This window comes from Morone saxatilis, unplaced genomic scaffold (assembly GCF_004916995.1).
Source record: "Morone saxatilis isolate NCDOM2014 unplaced genomic scaffold, NCSU_SB_2.0 Contig16, whole genome shotgun sequence".
Lineage (NCBI taxonomy): Eukaryota > Metazoa > Chordata > Actinopteri > Moronidae > Morone > Morone saxatilis.
The window spans coordinates 24,607,355-24,624,094 of NW_023339718.1; positions in this window are offsets into that span (position 1 = coordinate 24,607,355).

The following is a 16,740-nucleotide window of genomic DNA, read 5'->3' on the forward strand; positions in this document are numbered from 1 at the left end:
AGAGAGATCCACAGTTGAAATTGTACCCAGGCTGCTGCAATAAGGACTTGGGGCGCCCCAGTGCTGTTGTACATGAATCCATCTCAGTCTCATGTTTTTTCTATTGACTTGGACTCTTTGAACTCGTTGGTATTTCAAGAATTGGCCATTGTTCTGCCAGTTGGTCTCGACCTGAGTCCAGATAATATGATGTTGTTTTTTTTCTGAAGTTGTTTAAAACAAACCATTGATTAAGTGCGCTTTGTTCGGTAAAATGGGTATTTGGTTTAAAAATGTATCTAGAACGGGCATTGACATTGGCTGCCCTGGTAACCACGGTTTCCAGGCAATCAATATCACCTTTCAATCTTATGCCTAGCTAACCAAAACTCATCTCATTGGCAAATGCAAAAAGCCTACCTATTGTCTATCTGGTCCTAACTCCTGTCTCTCTTATTTGAACCTGGTCTTGACCTTGACTTGGACTCAAACCTCTCTGACCTGATCTTAACTAGTCCTGGTCTTGGGCTTGTCTTGGACTCAACAAAGGTGGTCTTAACAATGGCACTTTCTTCTAAATCTAAAATAGGTGTAAAGAAAATGTAGACTATTGGAAGAATTATTGGTCAAATCTCTTGTGTTAAACTTGCCCAAAAGTTGAGAGTGAAGAGGAAATGAGAAGCAAAGAAGAGAAACTCGAGCAAATCATTTCCTGCAAATACTAGGGAATTAAAGGGGCATGATTACAAGACCTAAGCAAAGATCGTTTATCATCATTAGAGCGACCTCACTGTACAGTTATCCTCCTACAGTGCAATCACACTGATTTAATATTCTTACTGCTTTTACGTCACTGTGTCCCGGCCATTCGTCTTGCAGCCCACCAGTTTTACCTAAAGTATTTACGTTCGCTTCGAGGTGGCAGACTCCTCATTCATAACAGGCTATGTTATTGCAGGATGGCTCTCCAGTCTCATAGATAACCCAGCAGGCACATAAAGGAATGAAACCCTTTCCTCCCATTTAGTGCATCATTAGAGCCATACTGTTTAACACCCTTCTGTGCTTTGATTGAGGGTTCCGCTCAGTTCAGAAGGCGGGGCACATAGCCATCGCCAAGAGGCAGATGGTGTCGACTCGGTGCGGCACCTGCAGCGTAAAGGACACTTTCAACTCTGAAAAGGCCCTCGCTTCTCTATATTACAGGTTTAAGTGTCAGTGAGATAAAAATGTGCCTTATTTTGCTGCACAGAGATGAATTCATGAGCTGTGGACACACAGTGCTAAGCACCGAGAACACTCTAAAAAAACACTCGGAGAGGAGTGCAGCTCTTTCCTGAAGCAGTACAATTTTTTTGACATTGATGTCTGAAGAGAACATTTTTTGGGAGAATCATCAGTACACCAGGGTATGAATCATCCAGGCCTGATGGTCTTGATTTATCATCATCAAGTCAAAGAGACAGTACACATGCCACATTTCATAATGGCAGCCATGTAGCTGGTTAGTCAGAGGACACACACACACACATACACACTCACACTGCAGCAGTTTATTGGCCTGATAAGCTCTTTCCTGGCTGACCAAATGTGAGGGTGATGGGTTCTGCCTGTTGGTTCAGACTGTAAAAAGGATCTAGCACACAGGCTTCCAATACAGCATTTCAGCATTCTATTTCAGTTTTAGTTCATACAACTTTGCAAAATCAGTTTTAATGTTAAATTCAAATGAAGGATTGTTCAAAGTGGATATTTTACAGCAAATTTTGCTTCTTTCTGATCTGCGCTTTCACGTGCATTCATGTAAATGTCCTTGAAATTTGATGGTTCTGAACATCACATGCCACTTTGTAGAGATAAAACACTTGGTACTGGGGGGAAAGTCAGGAGATCAACAAAGGTATCTCAGTAGGAATCATCGTCAGGGAACCATGACGAATTTCAACAAATTTTAAGGACATTTCAGAGCGAGTCATTGAAAAGTTGATGGAACAGCTCACTCACAAACAAAAATATCAATCTCATTTTAGTGCTAGAGGAAAAGTTTCCAGTAAGTTACTGTCAATTCAACAATAAACCTTAAACAGAGAGATTCCAGGTTTAACCAGTGAGATACATTACAAGAAGTATAGTGGCTGAATAGGTTTTGGTTTCTCTTTTCTAGTCTTCTTATTTTTTGTTACACAAAATAGAAAAATTTCAATCAAACCATTATTTTGCTCATACTTTGTGACCATGAAAAAGGAAAAACATGTTGTATTACAATTTTAATTGTTGTTTTTTAAAATGAAAATCAAATAACCACCTTTTGTTTTTTAATACCCATTTCTGAAAAGAAAATTGAACAAAAAATACACTGACCAAGCTCTGATCTCCAAATCCCATTTTGGACATTATTTTTACTCATTTATTTCTTCTTTTCTCTTTTCTCACCTGAGGCCCTTCCACTTTAAAATACCTGTAAATCACAGGCGGCTAGTTGGGAGCTTAATTATTTATTGCTGGACTTTGGAATTTGTAGCAAAAAAATTTAAGTATCATAGAGCCCAGTTTCACACCAAAGTGTGTAACAAACCCACTGATCGAGTAGAGGATACTGTGTCAGTGTCACTTTTTGCCTCGCCTAGACATGAAAAATACATGCATGTATGAAGGTGCAGTGCCAGCAGACTGCTATTTGAGTCCCATGTGAAACCAAAAGTCAGTTTTGTTTTGCGAGGTGCAATCTTTTCCTAAACCTAACCAAGAGGTTTTGTTGCCTAAACCCACACAAACTGCAAGCTCAGCAAGCTTCATTTTGAAAGTGTAACCAGACGTAATATTTATTATTGCAACTTGACATGCAAAATGTGACTTTGGCATGGGTGACCAGAAAAAGACAAAGATCAACGTTATCACTCAGTGTTTTACACACATAGGCCTACAATACTATCACACACACACACACATAACTTATAGACATGCAAATTTGCCATGATGGTGGAGTAATGGGCCCCTTGGCAGTACCTTGGAGATGGAACTGGAACCTCTCCAGCTACCAGTCCTTACAGACTGTGCAATGGGCACCCCAGCGTGTGTATTACACGGTTTGTCATGATACTGGGTGTCATGTATCACTACAAACACTTAAGATGGACTGGAAGAGAAACCAATAGGATTCTTTTTGTCAAACAACTGCTGATTTCTTGGTGGGGCTATACCACATCTAGCCCTACTCTAGCATCACCAATGTTGTAAATTCATGTAAATGTATTGCACTGAACTGTAAGAACTATTTGTGGGTTGTCTGTGGTGCTCCAGCCACTGCAGGACAGAATGACGCAGGTTTCATCAGTGGTTTCTAAAGACTGTATCTGCAGAAAGTAGCTTCCTCATCCTTCTGTAGAGACGTTTTCTATGGCAGTAATTAGTCATATTCATATCGCTTAGTGTTTGTCTCCAGGGTGATGCACAACACTCTTGTTAGATGAAAAGCTTACATTTCAAAAGGCAGCTTTACATAAACAGCCTTATTTTTTTACATTAATGGAAATGCGTTTTATAAACTATAAAGCAGCGTTTGGAGTTAAAAACAAATGGGAGTAGTGAGGTTTTAGTGCACAACAGAAGCTGCAGCAAATGCTTTGAGATTGCTGTGCTGCTTGGACACTATGCTGCTCTGTGTAGATATTGTGTTGCCTTTGTCAGCTGTCAATGTAAAGCTCATTCTAATGTATTTATTCAGCTCTTTTATTTGCCCTGTTTTTGCTTTAGGTGCGTGTTTGTGTGAAGATTTAGCTCATCACTGACCAGCCTTGTTAATAACAGAAAACTAAAAATCCATTAGTAGCGGATTAGAACATGTCGTTTTGCCTGCGCTAGTTTTGGAGCACTGAGTTGTATTTAACATCCAAATCCCCTCCTTGCATGGCATTTGTATGCAGAGAGAGAGAGGAAGTACAAAGTAGACCTATTTAGCGTGAATGGAGTTATAAATCGGAGGCGATTCAGCATCTGTGAGGAGAGGGGATCAAAGTGCTCTGAATCCATGCTCCTATCTCTTTTAACAATGCTGCTCCCTTTTGGGCTTTCTACTCACCACCCTCTCCTCTGCCTACAAACCCTGCCTGTGCACGCACGAAACGAAATATTTTCATATATTTTCACTTTGTCTCTGAAAAAAAAAAAACTGTGCAGGTCATGTGGAAGCAAACAAACAAAACATCTCCATCCCCCAGATTTATTACTATCTGTAAGGCGGAAGTCCTACAAAGCTGAGTCTGAACCGCACACTATCTGTCCTTTAGACTGTATAAAATGGGCAAAAGGAAAACAATACTGAGGGATATGAACTAAGCCTGCTGTAAATTACTGTAAGGAACTCAAACATGAACTCCATCTATAAAACTGCATAGGCAGAATTGCTTTCGACTGCAGTCCCCCAGGACGCTAATACATTGATATTTTTAAAAAGCACAAATTAAAAAAGAAACAGAAAACAATGACATGAAGTCATAAGGAACACACTAATTGACAAAGTCATGAAAAATCTGAATTATTGAATAAAGCACCTGTGAGATATGACAAAAGGTATACCTCTCAGGTCTGTTGGCAGGGTGAGGGTTAAAGAACAGGAAAAATATGCAGGAGACACTGAAGGTAAAAGAAGGGAAGTTGTGGGGAAATAACAGGTTGTTGAGTTGCTGCTTTTTGTGTTTGTACAGCACAGACTGATGGTAATGTCTTTAGTTTTACAGTATTTGGACATAAACTTAAGTATTGGACACAATCTTGACCTGATGATGGCACTAGATGGAGGATCTAGGAAGTTATTACAGTTTGTCCTGTGGAAAACATGTATTTTTGTACCAAACATTTGCCCGGATCATTGACAGTGTATATAATAGACAGAGCTTCCGATTCTGTGAAGTGAAGCCATGGAAGTGTTTTAAACCTGCATTCTGTGTAAAGGCCAGCAGGAGGAGCTCCATTGGCTGTGTTACACCAGGCAAGCTGCCATTGTTTCCTGCTGATGAGTTAAAACTTTGCAGCTCAACTCGCAGTACGACACCTCCGCTGGTTCTGACAAACTGTCATGGTGACGGGCGAAACGCCAAACTTGAGGCTTCAAAACAGTACTTCACAAACCAATGGATGACGTCACAATAGGTTCACACTTGGTCTGGACCAATGGACTGACTGACCATGATGGCCATCCTGCTAGCATGGCTAAAAGGCAGTTTTTGTTATACATTAACAACACCTCCCTAATTATTTGCTCATTGTTATGTAAGTCACACTTTCATTAGCCTATCAAAGCTTTTATTATATTGCTGTTCCCAGCACCATTACCAATTCATAATGATAATATTGTACAAGCACTAATTTCTTGTCATATTCTTTAATTTGCGGGTGCTCCAACTTCGTGAGCATCTCAGCATTGAGATACTGCACTGCACCAGAATGTCACCAAATTTTCTACAAATGTAAATGTACGACAATGTAAAATGGTCCGAATGCTGAGGCAGCCCATTAGAACAGCTAGTTTGAACAGCAGGGAACCGGAGGGGGCAGATTAAAAATAGCGTGGCTCTTTAAATGTTACTGCTATGATTCATACTTACATACATCTTTAACTGTTGTTTAGCTAACAGACTGAGACATTTAGAGTCATCAGATAGTAGTCTCAGTTAAGTGTGAAGGAAGAAAACCATGTTATCATACGAACATTTAACTCCAGATTTCCCCAAATCACTTTGCAGTAAATCAATGCAGGGGAAAAAAATCTCCACATTAAGCTGCAGATGCTAAAGGAAATGACATTCATGGCAGCTATTGCGCTCATGGCTCAGACAATTGGAAACAGGCCAGAATGTGGAAATAGTGCTTAGAGAAATGTGGAGGAATATGAAAATACATGTGGCTGTGATTATATAAAAATACTAATGACAAATTAGCATTCATTCAGTGTGCCAGAGCTCTAAAATAGAAGCTGAATAGGAATTACAACCCATTGCAACACTGGCAGTAGGTATTTAGCTTAAAATTCATGCAGATGAGCATGTGCTATATGGGTCAGTGGAAATATTCACATTAACACAACTGCTCCTGAGTTAAAGGGCAAAGAAGGGTTATTTGTTAGCTTATGCAGGCTATGTGTAACACAGTAGCTGAGGATACAGCCTGTGGGAACAATATTAAACATTTATTTCAACCGTCAGATGAAATTCTTGCATGTTAAAAAAGTTAATTTGAAATTCAGAACAACAGCTTATGCAGGGCTTTTTCAACTCTTGGATTTCAGATTGATGATGGTGCATTTTTGAAATGTTGATCATGGGTTTTGAATGGGGTTCGGGTGGACCCAAAAGGATGATGAACACCGTCTGTTCAAAGGGAAAAAAAGCATCAGGAGTTGATGTGGCTCTCCCATGACAGCAACGATGCTGTAAATTCTCATCAGGGTTTATTGAGGCTTTTTTTAACAGCAGCACCTGGATTGATCTTTGGTGTTTGGGTTGAATGAGAAAAAAAATGCTTAGCAAGCTAGAGTTTTTGCAACTGTATACCGGCTGACAGCAGGCTGCAACAACAGCGGGCCCCCAGAGGCAAGCGGATCAACATAGGAACTCGGCCAGTCCGCTGACGTTACTTATGTAGAAATCAATAGCCCGGGCCTCCCGGGGCCCTGGATTTATCTTCCTGACATTTTCTATTTGTGACAGATCTGGGTGCCTGTACAATAGAGGTGATTTAAATGACTGTTTCAGAGGAGAAAACAAGTTCAGTCTAAAACTAGCAGTTCTTTCATTTCAACTGGAATATGGGTCGCTTGGATAAGTGAACCTAACACACATTGCTTTCTGCCACTGGTTTGTGGATCACCGTATCCAATCAGAATGATAAGATCTAATTCTAATTGGTGAGTTGAAAATTTAATTGTGATATCAATCATGGTATCAAGGCACGAAGACTTCAATTTCCCTTTACAAAAGGAAATATACATTGTTTTGCACAGTTTATACCCTACCTCAGAAATAAAAAAGATTCTACAATTGGACAAGGAAAACTAGAGAAACTACATTTTGTAGATTTTTGTTGTTAATTAAAAAAAAACATTTTCATCAAAATTTGTCTTTAATCTCATTTTGAAAAAAAGAAAATTGTGAGAAAATTGTATTGTGAACCCAGTAACGGCATTTGTATCAAATCGTGAGTTGATTGTATTTTGAAGCCTTGAGTTTGGCATTGTTGCTGTCGCCATGTTGGTTTTTTACAGCCAGCAGTGGTGACACACTGCAAGTTGAGTTGTGCCCATTGGCTGCGCAGTTCCAGCTCGACCGTGGCAGAAAACAATGGTCACACACACTAAAATACACTAAAATATGTTTCTGAAAAAAATTGAGGTGAAACATAGGCAACGCAGTTACAGAATCTTGATCCATATTTGATCAGCACTGCCTAGTTTGACAGTTTGATCTGAGTTTGGTGCGTACTGATAGTACTGATAGTGAGACAGAGCAAAATAAAAACTATTTGTGCTTGAGGGTAACGCATGGGTCTAATATTTGTTTTGTCATTATATCAATGAATATTAATTGAGAGCTGAGTGTCCCTGATGGTTTTTTCCACTCTAAAAAGGATTCATGAAAAGCACTGAATAATTGTACTGTAATTTGATGATGAAATGAAAATGATGAAAATGGTCAAATATAAAAGTTAATGGATGTTGGCACAAAAAAAGGATATCAGCAGCTGCAATCCATAAGAGTGTTTTTTCAAAAGTGTCTGTCACACATCAGGTGGGAGGAGGCTCCTCAGTGGCCCCTTGTGTCAGTGCGATTGATGGCTGTGTCACCCCCTCTTTTGGCTGAGATGGAGCTGCCTCTGCTCTGAACCATTGGCCACAGATGGCTTGCTTAATGGCTGAGTCTGTCACTGACATGTGGCAAGGAGAGCAAATAGCAAAAGGTCGCTGTCTAAACTCTACATCTGCAATCAGAGTTGTTAGGAAGCACAAACGCAACCAAATAGAATAAAGTTCTCTAAACCTCTAAAACGCTCCCAATATTTGCTTTATTGACAAATTATTAGATATACTTGTTCTTGAAAGATTTCTTTATATATTTACTCATTTTTTTTAAATTTTTCATCTCCTTTTAAACTTTCTCATAAGCAAATGTTCAGCTTACTACATTTAAATTTTATACTGCCCTTTGAACCTTATCATGTAAGTTCAACTTTTTCATACCTTTCATGGTTTTTTTGTAACCGCAGAAATGTAGTTTTTGTTTTTGTAAAGCTTGAGAGTTGAGCAATTGCCCAAAATGACAAAGATGCACTGATAAAGCACTAAACTTTCATCACAGGAAATAAAGTTCTAAGTAAATTATATCCTCTATCCTAATCTCCTGAGAGAAAAACGAATAAATAAAAGGTTTGTAAATGTGCAAATGTGTTTGCCCTTCAGTAGCTTAGCCATGAATTGAATGGGAACACTGTATTGAGAATAAATAAAAACTTCAGTTCGGCGTCAGGCTCTGTTTCGATCACTCTCTAAGAACATAAATATTTCAGCCAGCCAAAGCAAGAGCAGAGTGAGATCGATGCAAACCCCAGGGATAAAAAAGAACAGAGCCCACAGGTGGATGCTGGGCTGTAAATGCAGCACAGGAAGGAGCAGCAGCAGGATGGTGAACAATCGGTCGTGACAATTGCAGTCAACAGAGGTGAGCCAGAGTACAGAGCTGCTCAAGATTTGTCTGATTTGGATGAAAATTGAAGCCCTTACTGTCATTTCTTTTATGTCAGGTGTGCAACAGAAACAAAACAAATTTTCCTTTTGGCTGTAAAAGTCTAAAATACTGTAGTGTTCATTTAGCCTGAACTAGCTCTGCTGACTTTACACCTTCTGTCCTACTTTCTCTGCTTAAATACATTGCTGGCATTGCTGCAGATAAATTATTTTATTCCTTTTTTTCAGCCAGAGACTTCAAGGGTGTGTCCGACAGACATTAACTCAAAGACAAGAGCTCTGTCTACTGATTCAATCCTCCCCTTTAGAGAGAATACAGGCTGCGGTGGCTGACGCAGTACTAATGCAGAATAAATTCAGGACGGCCCAACAATGGGAGACTTCAGATAATGCCACTATAAAAATGCGCAGCGTTATCAGTCAACAGAGAACTTCCAACAAATTAAAAGCAAAGTATTGGTGAGGGATATCTGAGAGCACAAAGTAAAGCACAAAGCTGCGAAGTGAATATAAATGACTTGGTCAACTGGAGCCAAAAAGCCACGGTAAACAAACAAAGCTCAAGGCTCATCTATTCACATCCACACTGCTCTCTGTGCTCTCAGGTGTCGGGCTCCAGAACAATCTGAAAATATAATGTTTGCTGTGTTTCTCATTCACTGTGTTTCCCCTGTGATGTTCACTCATTATTCTCACACAACTGCCAATTTGTAAGTAGATTCAAGGTGAGCAGCTGTCAGCGGATTACAGCAGCAGCAGACTTCAATCACCCCAAGGTAAAGAGCAGTTGGTGATTAAATATAAATAACACACGCATAGACACACACAGGCTCGCGATAAACCAGCCAACCACAGCTTGTTGGGCTGATGTTAGTAAGTTGTAATTGGCCCCAAAAATCACGACAGGCAACATTTTCATAAACAAGACTAAGAGTAAGACTATAAGGCTGCACTTAGGCACAGTGGTGCTTTGGGGTAAACACTAACAACAGCATGCTAACATGTTCACAGTGACATTTCTAACATGCTAAAGCTTAGCAGTAAGGTTGTATCATTTCGCTTAGTGTCTTAGCGTGCGCTTATTAGCACTAAAAACAAAGCACAGCTGAGGTTGATTGTCATTCATTTTGCAGGTATCTGGCAAGCCCCGAGGAAGAGCGCCAGGCTTAAGACAATTTGACATAGTGGCCAAACCGTGTTATTACAGCAATGGCATTGGACTTGTCTTTGACTCGACAAAGGTGGTCTTCACTACAGCACTTAGGATTATTTTGGGAGGGTCTTGCGAATGAGCATTGTTGGTTGACAACACTGGATAGATAAAAGAAACTCAGAAATAATCAGTACCACAGCACATGCATTGCCATAATGTACAAAATCGTTGTGAATCCCCACTCGATTGATGGAAGTGATATATAAATGTCAGACTATAGTGAGTAACTTCCATTTCATTCCAGAAAAATCCTAGCATTTTATGCATTATTTGTTGCTCTTTGTCGTCCTTACCAAAATAGGTCTTGTGATTCATGATTTTAATGTCAGGACCACTGGATTGTGTCCATATGGGATCATGTACTGCTGGCCAATACTGGAAGTTTAATGTAGTACATCACGAATAAGTGTATAGAGTATTTTCATTACTTTATTACTTCCATAAATTACTCACTTTCCATGTCATAAACATTCCATCAGATCTAACAAGCAAAGAGTCTTTAGTTGATGAGTTGCATACACATACTGGGATTGTAGAACCAGAAGGGGAGAGATTATTCTCCCGGGATAAAGGCTGTGTAGAATTCACACATAAAAATAACTGGGGACGTGATTGAAATCACTGAACCATCCCTGTAAAACTAATACATGACCAGACCAACTCTGGCAAGACTACTGTTCTCTATATAGAAACACTTATTTTCCCAAGGTAAAAAATGTTTGGCTACATCTTCAGTTGATACTCTACAACTGCTATCAACAAAAAAAAAAAACAATAACCTCCAGATAATATCAAAGAATTTGGCTAATCACTAAAAGTTGGCTACAATGTAATTTTTGTTAAACTGTTCCTTTAAATTTGTAACATGTCCGTCTAAATCACACATCATTTGCTTGCTTCATGAAGTGATTCCTTCAGTTTAGCAATTCTTACTTATATTAAGATCTGTTAGCTCAAGTTAATCATTTGTGCCTTCAAATACGTTCACACTGCAAGAACCAAAAAGTACACAGACGATACTTGGTTACAGCAACAACAACTGGAGTAAATGTGTTCCTGCCTCCATGCTGCTGTATGGATTTGGCCTTTGGGCTCCTGCAGTATATCCTGACCTTACAGCACCTCTGTGTGTAATTGATCTTTCAGAGCACTGAATCAAGACAGTGCACTTGTACACTAATATATACACTAGACGATAATATATCAGACACTGGCAATGCTATTTGTTAGGAATCCAGCTCAGAAACAACAGTGGAAGAGATATGGGGAGAACACACACTGAGTCTGAAGCGAGTGCTACATAATTATTTAAAATCAGCTTCGAGGTTCTACTCCACTTCACACGTACGTAACAGCAACACCAAACATTGTCAACACATATGGCATCCCGTGTTTTTTTTTTCCTTCTCGATAATGAATCCCCTTTGGAGACATTTAGCTCGTCTATCATTTATACCCACAATGCATTTTATCAGGGGCTATACCTTTGGTTGTGATGGCAGGCTGCTCTCCCAGTAGTAGTTTTAGCCTCTTGGCGTGGATTTTACCCTGGTAGTGTGACTGTGCCACCACGGCTGAGGTGAAGGACATGTTACACAGCGTGCAGCACTTATTCTTGTCCACATCGCCCTCGTCGCTGCCCTAAAAAAACACAGCAACATCTTATCAATGATACATCAAAGAATTCAACTCGACATATTCATCTATAGGAGCTTTAAAAAAGGATTCAATCAAAGACAGAATGCAGTTCCAGCAAGACAGCTGCACATTGAACACATCACTAGTCTCTACTGCTTCTGATTTAGTTGCAACACTTCTCCCCTAAAGTGTTTAGATCCTGGTGGGATGCAAATGGAGTCAGCTCTGTCTTGTAACGGGTGATGGTGGGGCCAATACAGCCAATGGTGGACCGCTCTCTGAGCCTCCATCTGTGCAGGCTGCACAGAAAACCCATTATCTTCAGAGAATGTGGAGGACGCAGAGCAACCCGCCGTGCACTGAGAGACGGATGCTACTGTTTTTACTGAGAAGCGAGAGGGAGGAGAGGAAAACAGTGCCCTGGCCGCTGGGCAGGCAGGCGAGGTCAAGGAACGGCTGATATTCAGAGTGGAGAGGAAGAGGAGAGGCAAGTGAACTCCATGACCTTGCTCAGATGTCTGTTCCTCCGTCTGGTGCACTCTACCGGATATAGTCAGTGAACAGCGGGCCTGAGTGCGGAGAAATGTGTGTGTGTGTCTCTTTGGTAGAATTGTCTCAGCTTGAGACAAACCGAGAAATTAGTCCATTCACCTTCATGACTTGACAGTTGACTCTGTACTAGAGTTTAGCAAGTACAGCATTATTAGTATCTGTTCAACCAACTAAATTATCTGTATTCGTATCCATACCCGGAATGGGTGGGGCTTAAACCCGGTGTAGGTGGTGCTTTGACGGCAGTGGATGGCACTACCTGGAAGTTGTTAATGTCAGAAGTTACTATATTTATTAGAAAACTATTTACAGATTTGAGCTTTACAGCTATTTTTTGGTTATAATTGCTGGTTTGGTTATAATATAATTTTTCTAATAAAAGTTGCTATATTTACGATGTTTATTGACACTTACGATTGTGCAAAAATATTTACTGATACTTCTGGACACATCTTCAGTGATGTTCCTGGAATCATTGGGTGTTTCAGATCATTCAACATTTATTTCAACATTATTATCTGTACTAGGTTCAACCAAGTACTTGCTCAACTATAGTTCGAATGTAGCTTTTTTGTAGGCCATGACTGATGTGTTGGATGGATTATAGTTTATAATATTCAGTATTATTAAAGTAAAACAGAAATAGAAATTATATTTTGCTTAGAAATCAATATTTGCTGTTATATGGATTTTGAGTATATGAGGATCAGTTGCTTGCCATCCACATAACAAGAGCTGTACAATTTGGTAAAAGCATCATATTGCAGTTATTTTGACAAATACTGTAATTTTATTTATTTTTCACTTAAAAAACTATTAAAATCATGGTCATGTGACATTTGTTGGGGTCTGTACCAAACAAACATGTTTTCTTCAATCTGGAGAATCTCTGCTGAACTAAAGTAGTTCATTATAATGTTTTATCTTTATTAACAAATTGCAGCTTACTGTGATTTGCATATTGCACTTGGCCACATTGCGATTTCGATAGTATTGCGATTAATAATAAACAGATTTGGAAGGTGTTCACGTCAGATCCTCTGCAACCTGTGTTTGAGGCGTTGACATTTATCTTCACAGAAGCATCATTTCATCTTTAGATGCTGTTCCAAATATATGTACAAAAGAAGTTGTATCCCACCTTAAAAATAAAACAATATGCGGTAGTATTATGATGTTTTTAGCCATGACTCTGGAGGTGGTAATGTTGGTTTGTTGGCCAACTGACTGCCTTTGGTCATGACTGAAATACGTCAACCTATACTCAATGTATTGGTATGAAATGTAAAACAGACATTCATGATCCCCAAAGGATGAAGTCTGACCTTTTCTTTTGCACCCCATACAGTTGGGTTGACATTACATTTGGTGCAGACGTCTTTGGTGATACATTCACAATCACAAATAGATAAGGATTCTGTTTAAGTGTTTAAACCATTTTACTGCATTAAGTCAAAAAGCTTTTTAAAGCTGCAGTCAGTGACTTTCATAATAAACTTTTTGCCATATTTGCTGAAACTTTCACTACACACTGGCAGAAGTACATGAGACAGATAATGTGTGAAAAGATCACGTTCCTCTGGCTCCTCCTAGTGCTCCTGATATCTGTGAAAATAAACCATCTGAATAAAAACAACCAATCAGAGCACAGGAAGATGGAATGACGCTTTTGGTTGGAGGCTTGTTGGTAATGATGGTTGATTGTTGAGTCTCATTCCCAAGTCGTCAGATATGGACACTGGGAATGAGACTCAACAACCAACTATCTTTCTTGGCTCTGATTGGTTGTTTTTGTTCAGGCCCTGTGGATTCTTGCAAATGCCATTAGGAGCACTAGGATGAGCCAGAGAAACCTGTTTTTTTTTCACAGATTATCTGTTTTATGTACTACTGTCAGGACACAGTGAGTTTAAAAAAAAAAAAAAAGTTACCCACTGCAGCTTTAATCAAGCTTTAAGTGACTGCACCGCTAACTTAAAACATGGCTTTTAAAAGTTGGTAGTTATATCCTTCATAGTCATCAGCAGATTTACTTATCTTCAGTTCATGTCAGTTCTATTGACTTCTAATGTAATCAAGGTTAATTTACCTCATTTGTTTACTAACTGGTCTAATTCAGTTTAAACACATGTATCTATCTTTGCTGTCAAAAATTACTTGGACAGTAGCCAAATTAATTATGAATGCAAACTTCTGGTTTAAGCCACTGCTTGTACTCATTAAGAATGCTGGATGTTAGCCGGGACACAACAGCTGCCAGTTTATAAACTGACTTTATTTTGGAGATTTTTAAACAGCATTTGCTCTTTACTCTGCTCAAACAAAGTGCTAGGTTATTCCAGCACTAGTCAATCACTGTCAGCACCACTCAATCACTTTCAATTATCCAGCAGAAGGACACTTGCATTCATGCATTGCTTTAGTCTGCAGTATATACAGAGAACATTTTCTTTTCTGTCTAGAGGAAGGCACAAATGGACATCATGCAGGCAGAAGAATTAGAATTGGAGTTCTTCTGATATGTGCATTTCTTAGTATTTTACATTTGAAGGAATGCACTGTGTAATGAATTCAACAACAGTTTACTCTTTTCAGGGGAAGAAAGCCACCTCAAACTTGATTTGTAAGCAAAGTATTTTTAATCAAAAGTTTAAGTTCAGTGCTATGTTTTCACTTGTCGTTTTCATCAGAAATATAACCAGGACTGCAGTCTTCTAACACCTAAACACAAGCTAAAATCCTTGTTTTTGCTAATGTCCAGTGGTTGCACTTTACACCTTACTGCAGTGTTGTACTCCAGGGTGTGTCAGTACACTGAGACCTCCCTGTTGGGTTACAGGTGTGAGAGACTTTAAGCCAGCGCTGTAAAATATTGCTTTTCAGCCTGAAGTTATTCTTTGTTTCACTTTTGTTTTACTACTGTGCGTATGCTAACTCCCTTGAACAAAGCACAAACCTTCAATCACAGGAGGCCTTCAGGAAAGAAAGCAAGATCAATGCAACTCTGTGCAAGTCTATGTGCTGAATTTTAAACTAGCTTAGCTTAGCATAAAGACTGTAAACGGGGAAACGGCTAACCTGGCTCTGTCCAAAGGTAACAAAATCCCACTGCATTGGTTGAATGACAATGACTCACAAAACTACATAACACCATTGGACAGTACCAGCGGCAGGCGGACTGGAACTTGTAACTCCTTTACTGGCCGGTACACTTTTCAAAATCCAAAATAGAGCCTGTATATTTACTAAAACTATCCATCTATCCCTACCACTTCCTACACTAAACTGTGAAACAATATGACAAGGCCACTGCTCTGGTATACAAACTGTACACAGAGATAGCCAAGCCACTGACCAACCTTGTTCCAACAATGTAACCGTGGGGAGAAATGCATAAAATTTCTTAAATGGAACGCTCTATGAAATGGAAAAAACCCAACAGCGGTGTTTATGCTTTGATACACCGGATCAAAGCAGCATTTATTGACTGAGCTACAGGCCCTGACTGTATGTGACCGGACAGGATAATTATATTCCAGTACTGCAAAATGTTTACTTTGGAAGCATTTGCATACAGTCACATAGAACTGTTCGCATTTGTAAAAGTCTGCAACTTTATCTGGTCTTCATCAGCCACTGTTTTCCACATCATTAAGTACCAATCATCCCAGTGGAGCAACATGTGACTTTTCACCAAGACCCCACATAAACATTCAGCTTGATAAGCCAACATGTGTCCATAACCACAATATATTTCATGTAACACTTACACTAATGAGGCAATTAAGCTAATTAACGGTTTAATGATGATGAATGAATGAATGATGAACTGCGAGCAGGATTGGATGGATTGAAGCAGCAGCTTACACAGGTGGGTGAAATCACCTCTTGCCTTCCCTTTGAAAGTGTTGACCTCCACGTCACAGTGCTCTGCTTTGTCATGATGGAAGAGAACTGTTTGGCTCCAACACAAACGCTTCTCCCAAGAGGAAACTAATGTCATTGTGTGGGAGGTTCGGAATCGCAGTGAGCAAACATGCAGCTCTCTAAATAAGCAGAGGGCAGAGGATGTTAAAGCAGTTTAGGAGGGGATGATATGATTGGTTAATGTGTTACTGTGCTCATGTCAAAGTCAAATTGGCCAATGCATCATCCACAAAAAGCCGCGGTGAGCTTTTGAATCACAGTACAGAACACTGTGTGCCTTATACCAACTGCTTTATACCTGGTCTCAGGAGATCTTCGATTGCGAGGATCTTTGAAATTACAAAAACAGCTTTTACCATGCCGATCAGACTACGCAATTACTCTGCCTTTCAAGATGGCTGCTGTGTCACATTAGGCAATCATGCAGTCGAGAGGCCAAGACAGAATGGCAGACTACATATTAAACCCCAACCAATAGCTTTCCATTTGTCATGACTTACATGAAACACGTAGGTGAAAGTGCCAGGGATCAATTTCAGTTTCCATCTGACAGCTCCAACAACAGCATTCCTCTTCCCCTTCACCATATTTATAGCTGTGTGTTGAGTATTGAAGCATAATGTAAAGTAGAGGTGTGAATTGTCACTGATCTCCCGATTCGATTCGATTATTATGATTATCATGTCAGCGATTCGAT